The sequence below is a fragment of the Lontra canadensis genome, unplaced genomic scaffold, assembly GCF_010015895.1.
Source record: "Lontra canadensis isolate GAN:19392208 unplaced genomic scaffold, GSC_riverotter_1.0 scaffold7, whole genome shotgun sequence".
Taxonomy (NCBI): domain Eukaryota; kingdom Metazoa; phylum Chordata; class Mammalia; order Carnivora; family Mustelidae; genus Lontra; species Lontra canadensis.
In genome coordinates this window covers 22,975,034-22,993,502 of record NW_022631001.1, presented here as the reverse complement: position 1 = coordinate 22,993,502, position 18,469 = coordinate 22,975,034, and the positions used below count along the sequence as shown (strand labels likewise).

Genomic DNA, 18,469 nt, shown 5'->3' with positions numbered 1-18,469 from the left:
AACTACTTCCTTTAGCCTGGAATACATGTTTCTTAACATACAGCTTCTTCTTTCTTTCTCATTACTAACACTGGGTTGATGTGGGTGGTTACTTTTTCTCATAATTCATATCGTTTCTATATACCAGTTCTTGATTGGTTTTAAATTTACAGCTGTAGTTCTCCCTATTTCCTTTAGAGCAAATATTGATGTTAATAATGCCTAGAATTTTGAGTGCTACTCATTTATATTATTGGAAACCTTTTTAAAAGACTTAGAAAAGAATTAATTTTTCCCATGCTGCTCGTTTGTTACTCTCATTAATGTAAATGATGGCTCCCAGGTTTATGGTGTGGAGAGTCTAGTGATGAAATCCTAGAAGTGTTAACTGTAGTAAGTTATAGAAATTTACTGCACTAAGTTAATTAAACACACCAATAAGCAACTGAAGCATTTTATTATTTTAATTTGTATAAATATAAGGTTGGTAAGCTAATGAGAAGTGGCAGGTCTCTTGGAGTTTGATTGACACCTGTACTAAAACTCTTTTAAGTGTGTAGATGACGCATGAATTTATTGAGACAACTTATGTTGTAAGATATCATACAGGAAATATTTGTTTTTGAGTGAGCGGTAGCAAATTTTGTCATTCCAGCTTAAAAAAATGACTTACTAGAGGAATAACTTTTTAGAAGTGGCCTCCCAATATTGAATTTGCTAAATACTGTTCTGAACAAGAGACAGAATTTATTTTATTATTTTCTGGTTTCTATATTAATTGTGGTCTCTGCTTAAATCACAAAGTGGGAGATTCTTTAGTTGAAAAGCAGTTTAGTGAATAGCCTGTTATTTTCCCTCTAATTTTCAGGGGGAAATGATAGGTAGTATTCCATTCTAAGAGGTTATAGGTGGTCACATTCAATTGTAAGACGTTCCCCTTCCCATTTTGTGTCATTTGGGGGAAGCCTACCTGTCTTTTTAGTATGCAATTTGGAATAAACACTTAACTCAGTTTTGTACTATTAAGTGCAAGTTCAAAATCAAGCCTTATGGTATCAGAATTCTAAGTGTGCAAATGAACCCACTCACCTATTTATTCATCAGATGTTTAGTAAGTGTGTAGTGTGTGGCAGACAGTGTTCTAAGTCTTTGGAATACAGTATGACCAGCATCAACAATTATAAAAATCTTTTTTTCTCTTTAAAATAAATAATTAGTTTACAGTCAATCCCACAAAAGTACTGAGTGTCTGGCATAAGAATAGACTTTATGCTAGATGGTTTTATAGAACAGATACAGAGTAAGAAAGTGAGCATATTATCTAAACTTATTATTTATTTCAAGAAATAACAAAAACTACCTTGTTTCATGGCGTTTATTCAGTATCACTTATTTCTTTATAGGGCATGCCCTTGTGAACACACTGTAGGATTAATTAGGAAGGCAGTTTCAGTCTGAGCAAAGAAAGAGCTATGACTGGTTGAGGTGGTTTTTCCTCCACAGCCATTTTGTTGTTAAAAGTAAAGGACTGGGGTGCCTGGGTGGCTCAGTGGGTTAAGGCCTCTGCGTTTGGCTTGGGTCATGGTCCCAGGGTCCTGGGATCGAGCCCCACATCGGGCTCTCTGCTCAGCAGGGAGCCTGCTTCCACCTCTCTCTCTCTGCCTGCCTCTCTGCCTGCTTGTGATCTCTGTCAAAATAAATAAATAAAATCTTAAAAAAAAAATGCTATGCTCAAGTTCTCTCTTTAAAAAAAAAAAAAAAAGTAAAGGACTGATTATTGACTGGAAAGTACTTTATAGTTTTGGGACCAACTTAAAAATGACTTTGCTCAGGATATCTGTTTTAGTTTTTTGACTTTTCAAGTGAAAATAACATTATGCTTAAATGACCCAGTGCTTATTCTAAGCAAAAATATGCTAGTATCAGGGACCTATTTGTTTGACAAGATTCATTCAGAGGGACATTAAATAGTGTTTATCTGCTCAAACCTTAGCTAATTAAATAAAAAGTTACAAATATTAATTTAGAAATACCATGATTTATTGTCACGAGTTTCACACATGGCCATGCCTGAGTATACACATGTTTAGACATAGAGCAATATCAGATAATATTTTTTTAAAAACAAGGATTCCTAGAATCATTATGTTCACCAAATATCTTTTGAGTAAAGTATCCTCTTTTCTCTATTGTGTTCCAAACATTTTAACTCCTAGAAAATACTAAAAATAAGGTTCACCATAAATACTCTTAAGGACTGCCCAATCTACTATCCATCTAGGAAGATTATACTTACTGAAGGTTAAATTGTTTATGGCTTCTTCAGTTGACTTTTTTCCCATTCTAATCTTTTACAAAATATCCTGGGAATAGAAAATCCAGAGGGGAAATTCAAGGACTCAGGAGGGAAAGAAGCCAGAAAAATAGAATGTATACCTTTGGGGGAAAAAAAGGCTTTTGAATATATTCAGGATTTTCAAAGATAAAGGAGGAAATAGCATCCATAAATGAGGGGCTTATGAAACAGAAGTAGGCAACTGTGGCTCAAAAAAAGTTGATTTTTTTAGAAAGTCATATTGAAAAGGAAAAATCTCTTTCTTAAAAACAAAACAAAAAAAACTCATAAATAGTAGACTGGACACACTTGAGAGAATTTGTGAATAATGTATCAACATTGAAAAAGCCTTCCACATGATTCACTCATTAACAGATTAACAGAAATATCATATGGTTATTTCAATAAATGCAGAAAAAGCATTCAGTAAATTTAGTACATACTTAGAAAAGTAGTATAGGTTTTGATTAGGAGCATAGCTGTGGAACTAGGTGGCATGAGTTTGCATTCAGATTCTTATTTATTATATGTGGCAGACAGAAATTGAAACAACTCAAGATTTCCACTGTCCTGGTATCTGCTCTTTATAACTTCTTCCCCAGACTGGCCAGCATCTTGATTTCACACTTGTTAGACCTTGAGCAGAGAACTCATCCACACTGCACCTGGTCTTCTTTTTTTTTTTTTTTTAGTTTGTACTAAATCATTTTTAAAATTTGTAGCTTTGAGGCATTTTATTATAAAAAGCTAACACTCACTCATATACATAAACTGACAAGAACTTAAAATTCATCACACATTTACTTCATTTTTTAGCTTGACCTTCTAGTAAATCTTTAGCTTCATTGATTTTGGCTGCTATATAAGGAGATCCTTCCTTGTCTGGGTGATTTAAAAACATAATTCGTCGATGAGCATCTCTTATTTTTCCTTTATTGGCAGTAGGACTTACGCCTAGTATTAATGCTGCTTCTCATTTTGTCATTTTGGGTTCAAACCCACTTCTATAATAGCCACCACTGAAGGCAGATTTTGGTAGACTCTGAAAAACTTGTTTTACTTGAGGCTCCATATGTTTCATGGCTTGCAAAACATAACGGCCTGCAAATCCTGCAGCAGCAATGGTCAGTCCAACTGCTACCACTGTACTTGCCATGGCTCTGGCTTGGCTCCCCGGCCTCCACCGAGAGTGCGGTTCATCCCAGCCCCAAGGCTATAGCCATCAATTTCCACTCCTCCAACAGACAGCAACGCAGCCACCACCAACAGATACAAATTGCCCAGACTGCACCTTGTCTTCTGACCTCCAGAAACTATGAGCTAATAAATGGTGTTGGTTTAAGCTAATAAATTTGTTGTATTTTTTTAAGTAGTAATCAAAATGATTAAATCATGTGACCTTAGACGCATTACTTGATTTCCCTATGCTTTATTGTCTGTAGCATGGAGATAATAATAGTAGTACCCACTTCAAGGGGTATCTGTGTGGAGTAAATGAGTCAATATATGTAAAATAAATGTGGTACATGATGGTAAAGTCTCAAATGTCCTCAAAGTGTACTAGGAGTTATTAAAACTCTTGGTAAACTAGAAACAGAAAAGAATTTTCTCAAAATGCTAAAGAATGGTTGTCAAATCTATAGCAAGGTCTATGCGTAATGGTGAGACTATTATTCCCATTAAAGTCAGAAAGCAGATAAAGATGCCAGTTACTATCTTTATAACAGAACATTGTGCCTGAGGTCTTGATCTGTCTAATTATATGGAAAAAAGAGATGAGGTACAAGTATTTGAAATAAAGGCACAAAATTGTCGTCTGTAGAAAGGAATGTTAGTAGAAAATGTGAGCAAATCTGCAAACTATTAGAAAACCTAGCACATTTGTTGGGTGTAAGATCAAAATGAAAATCAAATAGATTCTATACACCAGCAATAACCCAATAGAAAATGAACACAATATAATGACCTAGTTATATATTTAGTAAAAAGTGTGAAAAATCTTTATCAATAAAAACAGAACACATAAAAATGATAAAGCACATAAAAGATCCAAATAAATGGATGTACATACATACATGCTCGGTGTAACTGTGTCTTACGCTGCTCTGATTTGTTATAGCTCTGGAATATTTTCCTTTAAAATTGTTTTTGAATTTTAAATAATCTCTTAACAGTGTATCATAAGTCTGTTTTCTCCCATATGCTATTATCAGATACTATCTGCCAATAATCAAATAGAAAAGTTTGGTCTCATGATGGCTAACCAAAAGTTTTTGCAAATGACAATGCCAGAAATATATTACATGGATTAGGTTTAAAATGGAAATACTGAGAAAACCATAACAATCAGTAGGCAAACAGGGATTGGTGGAAGTTATTTGGCATTAAGAAGGAGATTGTATCTCGCAGAACAAACTGAGGGTTGCTGGGGGTCAGGGGGTCGGGAGAGGGTGGTGGAGTTATGGACATGGTGGGGGAGTAATGTGCTGTGGTGAGTGCTGTGAAGTGTGTAAACCTGGCTATTCACAGACCTGTACCTCTGGGGCTAAAAATACATTATATGTTTATAAAAAAATAAAAATTAAAAAAAAAAAGAAAGAGATTGTAAGGTACAGGGATGGGTGAAATAGGTGGTGGAGATTAAGGAGTACGCTTACTGTGATGAGCACTGAGTAATGTACAGAATTGTAGAATCATATTGTACACCTAAAACTAACACTGTATGGTAATTATGCTGGAATTAAAAATTAATATTAATTTTTTTTAATTTTAAGAGAAGATCATATACATTACTGTAACCCTAGGAGGATTGAGCAGCACTTATAAGGAAGTACATCAGAAATTAGTTTATCTAAAAATGAATGGGATACTCAAATTGGGGAGGGGGAGGATTGAGGCTTTTGTCCAGAAAATCATGGGAGAACCCCAGAAAATCAGGATTCAATAAAAAGTTTCCATTTATAAATTGGTGAGTGAAAAGTTTAGCACCAAGATAGCAAACAGAAGAAAGGAAGGAAGGAAGGAATCAATCTAGACTATATAAAGAACATTTTGGTTCAATAGTTAAAAAGAAATAGCTCAGTTGAAAAATTGTGAAAGGATGTTACATCAGTCAGATTTCAGTCAGGACAGCAGAATCACTGAGTGGTATAAGGGATTTATTTCTAGGACTAAGATATTACACAATTGTGAGAGAAGCTGAAAAAGATTCCGAAAGGGGGAGTTGGAGGATTAGAGAAAAGTCACTGACTGGCCCTTGAGAAGTTCAGTGCAGGTGGGCTACTCGGGCCAGGAAGTGGGAAGCAGGATCTGTCCAGCTGCTCAGTGGAACCCCCAAGGACAGCAGGTGGAGACATCTGTGGAAGACGGTTGCCCCTGCATCTGGTAGTGGGCTTGGAGTCACGATTTGTCAGCAAGGCCAGCAGTTGGGAACAAAAGCTAGATGCAGAACAGGAGGACAAAGACCAGATGGACTCTGTGGGCAGCCTTGTGTCTGCCTCTTTCTGTGTCTGACCACTGCTAACCTCAGAGTGTAATGGCCGCTGCTCCACTTCTGTCTTCCAAACCGCTTGCAGATTTTCCTTTTGTTCAGCTCTAGCCTGGATCCATACGGACAGTGGTATTCTGGGAAACAGTTCCAGCTTAGCCGAGTGAACACAGTAAAAACCCACAGCAAATATGAATAGGCCCTATACTTTATTCTAGGAATATAAAGATTGATAAGAACAATAGACAATAGTAATCACTCAGAAAATTATAGTAACTTTCACTGTGTTTCAGGTACTGCTATTGTATGTGTCTTACAGCATTTGTCACAGCCATCACAAAAGCAGTATGAGATAAATGTTATTACCTCCCTTACATTAGGTGTAGACTGAGTCACAGGTGGGTCAAGAAGTTTACTTCCAAGGCCACACATTGTTCTTTAGCGTCAACAGCAGCAACGTTTTGGCAGAGTCAAGTAAAATGGGGACATACTTAGAGACTGTACCATACATACTAGAGAAACTTGCTCATAGGAGGGCATATGAAGATAATAATATAATAAATTTATCATTATGTGTACTGAGTAAGTAGAAAAAATTAAAACTGCCTACATCGCTCATCAGTAATGGGAGGGATCAAATTTGGAATATATGTAAGATGGAATGCTAATTAGGACTTCAAAGGAATGCATTAGGTATATATATAGATACTGGGAAAAATAGTTCTCCAAAAACAATATTGAGAGGGAAAGCTGCAGAACGATATGCATGGCTCATTATTACTTATATAGACATTGAATTTTGAAAGTGTAAAAAGTGATATACACAGGTGTTGACCAAATTTATAAAGCTAGTGACTTGTGGGAGATGCTGTGGCAGACATAGTTGCTTGTCTGCCCACAGCCATTCTGGGCTTCCTGTTTATGAGCAAAGCTCAATTTTGTTACTCTTTCTCTCCATTTGCTATATGAAAGGTGGGCGCCAGAGACTAAACCATGACTGGCTCTTTGCCAACCGTGGTATTCCCATTCCACTCACCAGTGATTGGTTCTGACATAAAATCTGTCACAATTCTGGCCAGTTTGAAGGGGTGTTTCTGGGAGTGGTTTTATGCACTAAGACAGACATGGCTAGGATGTTGATAATATTCTATTTCTTGATCTCAGAACTGGTTTCACGGGAGCATTAATTCTGTGAAAATTCAGTGGTTTTGAACTTATCTGTATGTTGTACTTTAATGAAAAATTTATGTATAATATATATATGTGATATGTGACCAATGGCCTGGGAGACAAGTCCATCATCGTCTACTAGATGTTGTCTCCAGAAATGAGACCTGAATGTGTAGCAACCATTTTATAACCATGAATGGGTCTAAACCAACTTTCTAAGGATGGCAGGATAGAAAGATGGGAAAACCTGAGTCCCGGATAAAGTCCTCAAGTTCCTGAGTTAGCTAGTTTTGGAACTAGTCTCCATTCTTCTTATTTAAACCAGTTGATTTGAGTTTTCTGTCACTTAAAGTTGAAAGCATCCTAACTGTGGTAAAAAATGGGGAAGTAGTTGTGGTAGGGAACAATGGAGGCTTACTTTATTTGCAATGTTTTTATTTGCAATGTTTTTTATTTTAACTAAAAAATACAAAAGTAATATCAATTGTCAGGCCTAGGTTGTAGATATATAGTTATTTGCTTGTTATGCTCTAATTTTAAAAAATCTTAGGGCTCCTGGGTGGGGTGGCTCAGTTGGTTAAACATCCAATTCTTGATGTTGGCTCAGGTCATGATCTCAGGGTCTGGAGATGGAGCCCTGCATTGGGTTCCTTTCAGCAGGGAGTCTGCTTACCCTCACTCTCTCCCCCATCCACCCCCAACCCACACACACGCTCTCTCTCTGAAATAAATAAATCTTTTTTAAAAATCTTTAAAAATAGGGGCATCTGGGTGGCTGAGTTAATTAAGCATCAGACTTTTCATTTCAGCTCAGGTCATGAGATCAAGCCCCACATCCAGTTCTGTGCTCAGTGTAGAGTTGACTTCTCTCTCTCTCTCTCTCTTCTCTCTGTGTCTCTCAAATAAACAAATAAAATCTTTTTAAAAAAATCTTTAAAAATAAAAAGAGAAGGTGATAGATATAAACATCAGGAACAAAGATGTGGGAATGGTTACTGTAGATTGAGGAACAGCTGGGAAATATTTTTTAGCAAATGAATCAAGAACCAATTGGTACTCATTTAATAAATATTTACTGGGCTTTTACTGTGTGTAAGCGACATTCAGCTTGGGCCTTGTATTTGAAATCACTTTTTTTTTTTTTAAGTTTTTATAAGGAGTATCTTTTTTTTTTTTTCTTTAAAGATTTTTTTTTTTTTAATTTATTTGACAGACAGATCACAAGTAAGCAGAGAGGCAGGCAGAGAGAGATGGAGAAGCAGTCTCCCTTCTGAGCAGAGAGCCCGATGTGGGACTTGATCCCAGGACCCTGGGATCATGACCTGAGCTGAAGGCAGAGGCTTTAACCCACTGAGCCATCCAGGTGCCCCTGTAAGGAGTATCTTAATATGTTGGTACACGTCTTCAGTGTTCTGTAGGGTAACTTGCTATATGTCTACACATTTTATTTTTATTTATTTAAAGTCCACATTTTAAATTAGATCATTTCCAACATTATATTCAAACTTGGTGACAAACCTTTATAATCATATTTTGCATGATTTTAAAAAACATGTCTGTCCCCATCATTTGGCTCAGTAAAATTCATAAAACAAATTTTATTCTTACCTCTGGTGGGAGAGGGATCAGAACTCTGACACCTGAATTCTATTATTTTTTCTGGTATAGTAATTGTACCCAATTCTTAAATTATGACATGTATGTGTATCTGGTTCTAGAATGTAATAACTTAAAGAAAGCCAATTGCAGTTGAAAGTTTAGGCATACCTCAGAGATTGTCAGTTCAGTTCCAGGCCACCGCAACAAAGCAAATAGCATAATAAAGCAACTGAAATGAATTTTTTTGGAATTATTGTGTAAACACTACTGTAGTCTATTAACTGTGCAGTAGCACTATGTCTTAAAAGATGTATTAATTTAAAAACTTCATTGATAAAAATGCTAACCATCATCTGAGTGTTCTGCAATTTGTAATCACTGATCACACATCACCCTAACAAATATAGTAAGAATGAAAAGGTTTGAAATACTGTTAAGAATTACCAAAATGTGACACAGAGACACAAAGTGAGCAAATGCTATTGGGAAAATGGTAACAGCAGACTTGCTTAACACAGCATTGCCACAAACCTTCAGTCTGGGGAGAGGGGAGGCTGGTGGTATCTGGGAAGCTCAATAATGCAAAAGCACAGGCAAGTGAGGTATGTATGTACAATCTTGGTGTAAGACCTGAGTTAGCTCTCCTCCTTCTCACTCTAATCTTGGTCAAGTCGCTCTCCAAGCTTTAGTCTGGGGAAAGAGTGTCAGTTTGGGGTTTGTCTGCATGTAATGGAAACCTCAAATTAACAATGACTTAAACAGATAAAATTTTATTATTGCACATAAAAATCCGATCAGTAATCCAGGACTGGAATGGCAGTTCCATAAAAGCTTCAGAAAATTCAGGCTCCGTGAAGCTCTCTGTCTGCCATCCCTAGGTTGTGGCCCTCATCATACCAAGATGGTTGTTCGAGTGTCTTATTCAACCCTCAGGAAAATGAGCACTCTTTCCTCATGTTCACATGTTCCATCCTCCACAAGAGACTGAGAAATCTGTTTCTTCTGAGCACAAGGAGGCTAGAGAGGTGTGTACAGAAAAGGAACAGAGAAAACAGTGTGGGAAATCATCCAAGAAAGAATGTGAGAAAAAATCCAATAATTGAAAGACTTGATTTCAGATTGCAAGAGCCCACCGAGTGCTGAGAACTGTGATATTTCAAAATGCTGGAGGTAAAGTGAAGATCCTGAAAGCTTACAAAGGGGGATAAATACATACAAAGGAATAGGAGTTATAGTGTCTGACTGCTCAACGGCGACACTGAAAACTACAAAACAGTGGGGCATGCCCTTGACGTACCGGGAGTCATTCCTATAACCTACATTTATCTATCTGTCAGACCAATCAAATGTAAGACTAGAGAAAAGACTTACAGACATGGAAGTCCCTTAAAAAACCTACCTCTGCACCTTTTCTAGGGAGCTCCTGGAAGATGTGTTCTGTTAATACAAGGGAATAAAGCAAGTGAAAACATCATTTAAGAAAAAGAAGGGATCTCAGGCTGATGGTGAAGGGAATTTGTAGGTCAGCTTTTCAATTGGCCTAGCGAGCAGGTGGACTGACTTGAAGAAGGAGTTGAAACAGAGAGAGTATCTGATTATTTAACTGTATCAAGAGGGAATTTTCATGGCTTTCAGGGAGTCAGGGGCTGAATTAGTGAGAGGTATACATCGATAAATTTAGCAAATGAACGATAGTTATTAACTCCAGGAAGAACCAACTTAAAAGAAGGAAGATGTAAATATTGTATACTATGTAGCTTAGCTCAAAATAGTAATTATGTGCTTTTGATGCTGTAATGTTACGTATTGATTTAAACTGATTTAACCAAAAGTCGTAGTGTTGACCCTGTTGAGAAAATGGGAGGAAGGGGAAATGTGGGTGTTTTGAGACTAGGTGGGGAAGCAGCATGTAAGAGAGCTAAATCCTCATCTTCCCCAGCAGGTTGTCAGTAGATTATTTTTTAAACTGTAGAATTAAGAAACAGGAATATAGGATATTAATTAGATATATGTAGGGTAAATACCAAGGGGAAAAGGCAGCTTAAAGTGTTGAGAATAATTGGCTCTGGGATCTAGGAATTGAGGTAGAGTTAAGGTGTTAGCTAATAAGCATGCAAACTGATGTTTTTACTATCAGGTTTGTAGAGAAATTTGACTTTTTAAACTGTGTATAAATATTATTTTAATAAAAATGACATTAATTTCCATGTGCTTCATTTATACAAAATCTTTTTCTTTGTAAACCAATTTAATACAATTCAGTGAACATTTATTCAGTGCCTGTTAGATTATTGTACAAGAGAGAGACATGTAAATATGTGAAAGCTCCCAAATGATGCATAAATACTAATAAAACTTATGGAAGCACCATCAGTTCTGACTGGGGAGTTGGGAAAAGTAGAGTAGATAGAGGTTTTTTGCACTGGGCCTCAAAGGATGAGAGGAATTTGAATGGGAGATTAAATGCCAGCTGTGGCCAGTGTTGTCAGGTCCCACCATGACTGGAAAAGTAAATGTGTGTAGGAAAGAAGTCTGGTAGAGCTGTGGGAGGCTGTGTTGACTTCTCTGCCTTTCCTAGACATTTCTATTAGTCATTTTTTCCTGAGGATTTACTCCTCCCTGCCCTATCACCCAGACACTCTTAATTTTAGTATTGACTTTACCATGCTGGGTTAGGTGGTGGTTCTCTCTCTCTGCTGGCGCCCCGCCTCTCCAACTTTTGGTCTAATTTACAGGATAAGGGAAGGGAAAAGAAAATCTTGCTTTCATCTGGCTGGATGTAGATTCCTGAATGTAAAGATAGGAATGCTCTTCCCTGACCTCACAGGCAGCCAGATATGGCTGTTACCTTTTTTGAGGTCCCAAGATAAAACAGTCACTTTTGTAGTTTGGGCATAATTCTTAGAACCCTCGAGAGTAATAGGGGACATATCTAATTGTTTGCAAAGAAATGTAATAATTTCATAACTGCAAAATATTTTATTCCTGTTATTTGTCAGAAGTGCTCTTCAGAAGTAATTGGGGAAGTGTGTGTGTGTGTGTGTGTGTGTGTGCGTAACATCCACCAAATTTAGCTTTTTGTGCTCTGGGTTTGTTTTATATTGTTGGGTCCATAAGAGGAAAGGCTGACTTAGAACTAAATAGCAGAGTTAAACCATATGTTTTATACCAAATTAGAAACAGGTGAAGGTAGTTAAATCCGGCAAGCGCTTACAAAAGCTTTAGACTCAAGTTTGTATTAAAGGCAGGTGGTTATATGTACAATAAAAAGCAGTCACCAGCACACCAGCTTATTGATACATATGTGATTGATCTTTTTGGATAAAAACAAGGAGGAGTTAATAAATCACTGCACATAGCTATAAAGATGTTTGGGCTTGAAAGCCTAGCCTGTAAGAGCAAATGTGGACCCTGAAGGAAATTTATGAAGCATAGATCCTTTTAGCTTTACTTAACAGCTAACATCTGACTGACCCAGGGGGACCATGGAAATTTATTGCTGGGCCATTCAAATATTTAAGCTGTTGTGTGATGTAGAACAGGTAAAGATTAGCCCAATAACAAATATGAGGCTATAAAATAAAATGAGATTTCGATGACTTGTAAGTACTTGTCAGAGGTCAGCTCTAAATGACTGGGCAGAAATGGAGAAAACTTGTTGATAATTAAAGCAGATTGATTATGACAACCTAGATGTTAGCATTGGTTGCTGTCAGGTCAATGATCCTTGGAGTTTTCTCCTCCTGTGGAATCTTCACTTAAACAGAAAGACTTTTAAGAGCCACTAAATTATCTTTCTGTGCTCTGAAATTGGGTGAAATGATGAGTTGAAGTGATTCCTTTTGCAATTTCAGAATTGAAATATGTCTTTCTCAAATATATTCTAAATATATGGAATTCCTAGACAGCGTATTCATTTTAGAAAACTTACTTTAGTTAACTTATATATGTAATTTTGAGCTTTGACATCTAGAAAGCACATAGACGTTTTTAGGCTTCATGATAAATGATCTAAAATTAACCTTTAAAACTAAAGTAGTTAAGAAATTTATGTACACAATGATTGAAAAATCAATGTAATGAAATTAAGTGGATATTTCAAAACCTTATGGGTTTATTTCCATGTTTTTTAACCACTCTTCTTTATGTATAAATCCCCATAGTAATACATATAGGTAATGTTGTTACTAGGACTTTAGAAGTTACATTTTGGATTTTAATGAGATCTATAGATATTGGTGTTAACAATCTCACCTTTTCAACTTAGCTGTAAACCCGAAATGTTGTCATATAAAAGCTAGATTTGGTGGTTTTCAAGATGCCAGCTTACCCAGGCAGTTGATGAATTTGGAAATTATTTGCTTCATGAACATCTGACGTTTGAGATGAAGAAGGAAGTCCCATGAATTTTTACAGAAATCTTGAGTAAATGAAGTTTACAAAATAACACAGACTCACAAAATGCGTTTATTACTAGATGGGGACAGTGGCGTAGAATTGAAAGCACAGGATTAGGAATCAAACAGGCATGGGTCAGAATTGTGGCTCTACCATCCATCTATTCATTCACTCCTCCGTCCATCTCACAAGTAAATATATTCCAGATGCTGTACTCTAGAAACTGGGGTACAGTATTAAGACTTAGCCTCACGTTTTTCATTCTTAGATTCAAAGGAATAAGTAATCAATTACAGTATAACGTAAAGGGTACTGTGTTAGGGTACAGGGTTCTGTGAGGACAGAACTAATCCAGACTCAGGACAGGGGTGACTTGGAGTAGAGTAGGATTGGTGGCTGTTGAGTATTAAGAAAGACTGTGTGATGGTGGGCACCTCTGTAGTGCCTAAAGGACAGTCACGTTGTATTGCTGATGTAGGACAGAGTCCCAACATCAGCATCGGTATTGCTGTTGTGTCACTATACTTACTGGCTGTCTTACTCTAGTGCTGGAAGGCACTGCTTCCTACTAATCCACGGTAAACACCATTCTGTAAATTGAAATTTCCTCCCCCTGCCCACAAATTTTTCTTTTGAGCAGAGTTTGGAACACTTTCTAAAAATGGGAGTTGACTGTCTAGGTGTATTATATTAAGGTTAAGAAAGAAAGATGAAAATATTTCTCAGTCTTAAAATCTTTATTTTTTTTTAAGTTTACAGGGCTGTATATCATCAGATACTTGCTCTTCAGTATTTTTTAAATTTAGTCTTTATTCATTTGTTGCAGATATTTGTTGAATACCTATGGTGGGTAAGGCTCTGAGCTTAACACTTACGTTCTCAAGGAATTTATAGTGTAATAGAGAAAATAGAACTTCTGTGTAAACAACTAAAATATGGGATAAGAAGTACCAGGTGCATAAGAATACTGTGTGATTTCAGGAGGCAACAAAGTGAGTAAACTATGGTATCTCCCATTGTGGCATGTAGAGATAGGTGTGGGAGAGGTGAGGCCAGGAAATAAAGCATAGTAGTAATAATAATTGAATGCCTACCGTATCCTAGTAACTGTGCTGGCTCTTAGATTTTTTTTTTTTGTAATTCAGTTCTTACAGCAGTCCTGAAAGATTGGTATTATTAAACCCATTGTAGAGATTTGGAAACAGGTTAGAGCACTATGCCTAAGTTAACACTATAAGTAAATAGCAAAGCTGGAATCTGAGCCTATGCCTGACTTCAAAGCCAGACTTTTATAACTCTGACTTTCATAACTTAAAAGCCTTATATCCCCCTTCTATTTTTCTCATCCTCCTTCTCCCACTCCTAAATAGGTACTATAATTAAATACATTATTTTGTTATACAACATTGAGTCCCTATTATCTTCCTAGCACTGATAAAGAAGCAGTTTACAGAGACTGTGCCATTAGGTGCACTGATATGTTTGAACAAACCTATATTATATGCACCCTACGGGAAGTTGTCTTTAGAAAGTTTAAATGGTGAATGGTCTTTTTTCCGAATTCCTGTTCCAGATGGAAAAATTTTCTGGCATTACCAAGTATGGTAGGTTTATGCACCTTGCATGTTTAATTGTAGGATTTTGTGGGGGTCTTTTGCAGATTTTGTGGGAAACAGGTGCTGTTAAACCCAGGCAAATAGAAGATGGCTGTTAATGTTGTGGAATGTGATTTTGATTTTCTTGGCAGAATTTTTATTTTACAAAACTGACTATTAAAAAAGACATGGTTTCCATCCTTTAATTTTGTCCTGTTCACTGAAATTTGCCTGTAGACTATTTTTCAACAGTTAGCAAAAGGGTGTGGAAAAACTGGAAGGTTTCTTCAAGGAAATTGATATTGAGTTCTTTAACAATTTCCACAACCCTGCAGCTTACCAAGTTAAAAAATGGGGATTATTTTTAACCTTCTTACTGAAATTATTTGGAATTCTATTTCCCTGAAATTCCATTCTCTTTTTAGTACAGCTCTAAAGAACTATATTTAATATTGGCAAGGAAAATAATCTGATGTAAATCTTTTCATTACATGATTTCTCCTTTAAAAACTTGTGATGGCATCTTATTACCTGTCGTATGGAGTGTAATCTCATTTATTGGCCTGTAAGATCTTCTGTTCTACAATCTCTCTCCCTTTTCTTCCCATAGAGGAAGATGGAGAAGAAAAAAAATCACTCTTCTTATTCTCCTGTGAGGACTTTTGTCACCCTCTGCCCATGGATTATTTCTACATTGTTAGTTATTGTTTGCTGCTTCTCCTCTAATCTATTATCACTGTCCTTACTTCCTCCCTAGATCTTTCCTCTGTGTTTTCTAAAACCCTTCTTCAGTGATTATAATATAGACAAGCTTTTCAACCCTTTTACTATATTATTGTGTAAACAACTAAGATATACCACGGAGCATACAACTGCTTGATGTAAGTAAATTAAGTGGCTCTCTCCTAAAAGTATCACTTACCCTAAAGCCGTCTTAATGGGAGACTGTTTCTTGTCTCACACCTCCCATATATCTGGGTCTAGAGCAAGTAATATCTGCTGTGTTTCCTGGTGTCAATTTAAAATCATTTCTCAGGGGCATGTACCTAGTGTTTTTGACACTTGGAGTGGATCACCTTTTTTTTTTTTTTTTTAATTTTTTTTTTTTCAGCATAACAGTATTCCTTGTTTTTGCACCACACCCAGTGCTCCATGCAATCTGTGCCCTCTCCAATACCCACCACCTGGTTCCCCCAGCCTCCCGCCCCCCCGCTGCTTCAAACCCCTCAGATTGTTTCCATAGTCTCTCATGGTTCACCTCCCCTTCCAGTTTCCCCCTGGATCACCTTTTAAGATTTATTTATTTGAGAGAGAGAGAGAAAGAGTGTGGGCCAGGGGCAGGGGAAAAGTAACAAGGGGAGAGAGAGAGAAGCGAGAAAGAGAGAGAAGCAGACTCCGCACTGAGCGAGGAGCCTAATGTTGGGCTGGATCTCACAACCCTGAGATCATGACCTGAGCGAAATCAACAGTCAGATGCTCAACAGACTGAGCCACCCAGGTGTCCTTGGAGTGGGTAATTTTTAATACTGTTTTCTCTATATGATAAAATTGTGTCCACTAATGATCATGAAATGAAACAAATAATGGCAAAAAAAAAAAGGCAGAAAATTTTCTTTGAGAAAATGTGTATATGTTTACTCTTTTATTGAACACAGTTTCAGTGTGTCCATCTTCAAGGAACAATTTTAAAGGCTTGTATGTCACCATATCTTGTTTAAGGCCAACTGCAGTACTTTTGTATCTGAATAATCTTATCTAAAACTCTACACCAGAAAAAAACTCAGAGAAGAAATTACACACTACCATCATTGTTTACTTTGAATTTACGGTTTCAACACAGGAATATGTAGCATGGAACAGTTTGGAGACACACAAACGGTGCCCAGAGCATTCCAGAGCATTCTAAACCATTCAAATTTCAAAACCAACACTTGAGATGGAAGTATATAGCCTTGTCCACTTCGTTCAGCTGACTGTATAACTGGGAGCTCTCTGAACTAACTTCCATATAGATAGAATTTTTATTGGGGGGTAATGAAAAAAAAAAAACCCTGATTTGAAGCATATATATATATATATATATATATATATATATATATATAGAAATTAAACAATTACTGCAATTTCTAAGTGTTTAGAAATTAGACCCACAAAATATTTTTTTCTGGGAGAAATATTTTATCATTGACATTGTTTAGATTTGTTGGTTTTTGATGTATGTTAGGATCATTTAAAAACTCACTAATGTACCCCCTTAGAGACTTGAGCCGTCATCCTGCCCCTAGTAGGCCACTGTCATTCTTCTATTGTAGTAGCTTCTTCCTCATAGCTTCTCTCTGTCAGTATCCTAAACGCCCCATCCCATCATTCTTACCTCCAGTCCACTTAGCTCCTGGAACAACAGTAACAGCTGGAAAGACTGCTGGCGCTGTATATTTAGACTCCTCCATCTCCGCTGGATCCATACCTCCTAGATAACTAGTTCTCCTGCTGTGTGACTATATCAGAACTTCTCTTCTTTTTTCCCATCCTTAATTTTCCCTTTCATGCTTGATAAATTGCCTCATTTCTGATTTTACAGAGAAGACAGAAACTGTCCAATGAGAATACCTCAACTTCCTACCGAAACATTTCAAAATATTTTATTATCACAAAAATTTTAAAATAAGATAGAAAAGAAAAAATAATAAATTGACATTTGAACATACATTTTTTAAAAAATCGTGTATTGTCATCTCCATCATCTTCAAAATGCCCTCTGCGTCCTTGACCCTGATCCAGACTCAAGCTCTTCAGCTGGATCCTCTGAAAGTGCATCTGTATAATCAACAAACCCTCCTATATCTTCAGATTCTTATCAGAGTTCAGCCTAACTGAGCCTGAATTTTCCCTGAGGACCCTTCTTTTCCTATAACCTTCTCATTGGTAGTTACTCATTTTTTTAAAATGCTGGGTATTCAGATTTAGGAGGTGAGGTTAGGGTGTTCTTGCTCCTCGTTGCTTTTTCTAGATTCTCACTCCTCTGTTGGTAAAGCAAACCTACAAGAACCATTCTCTTTTGAGAATATATTCTTCAACTATACACCCTTTCCCCTACCAATCTCCCAGTTATAATGCCATTACTCACATATTTTGGCAACTGAGAAACAGAGAAAGCAGAGACCTTGGGAAAGAGAAATACTCTTTCTCTTTATTCAAGGTCTTGCTATTATGGGTGAAATTAACACCCAAATGGATGATTCATCCAGCACCCTGGCCTCTCATTTTCTTGATCTTTGTTACCAATGACCTCTTTCATTTCATTGTCTTCACTTAATCTTATGGGTCACGTCATCATTTCAGTTCACACCCAAAATCTTGATTCTCGCTCTCTGAGTATTTTCTCTCCTTCTGCTCGTTCCTTTAGCCACTTGTTCATTGCTCCTCTTGGTGGCCTTTAGACCTTGGCCCCTTTTTTCCAGTTTAGATGTTATGGTCCATTATTTTAGTAACACCTTCGCCTTGCCCCTTGTAGCTTTTTGTCATCTTTACCGCCCTGCTGTCCATTTTCTCTGTACTTGCTGCGTCCAAGGAGATGTCTAGAGAAAGTCACACAATAGCATCATTATAAACTCGCGATTAATAACCACTTCTGGGCTCCCAGTAGTGCTCTGCAGTTCTATTACATTTCTCTGTTCAGGTTGTTCTGCCATTTGATCAAGCTCCTGTCTGGTTCAGCAGAACAAACATTAAGAGTTACCCATGGGGCGCCTGGGTGGCTCAGTGGGTGAAGCCTCTGCCTTTGGCTCAGGTCATGATCTCAGGGTCCTGGGATCGAGTCCCGCATCGGGCTCTCTGCTCCGCAGAGAACCCGCTTCCTCCTCTCTCTCTCTCTCTGCCTGCCTCTCTGCCTACTTGTGATCTCTC

At 37.1% G+C, this 18,469-nt stretch overlaps 1 protein-coding gene and 1 pseudogene across 2 annotated transcripts in view; one reads left to right on the top strand and one right to left on the bottom strand.

The window, feature by feature from the left end:
* UVRAG (UV radiation resistance associated) overlaps positions 1-18,469 on the top strand; it is a 292,228-nt gene that overhangs the window by 195,231 nt on the left and 78,528 nt on the right. The window lies entirely within an intron of this gene.
* LOC116865043 lies at positions 3,097-3,530 on the bottom strand (annotated as a pseudogene).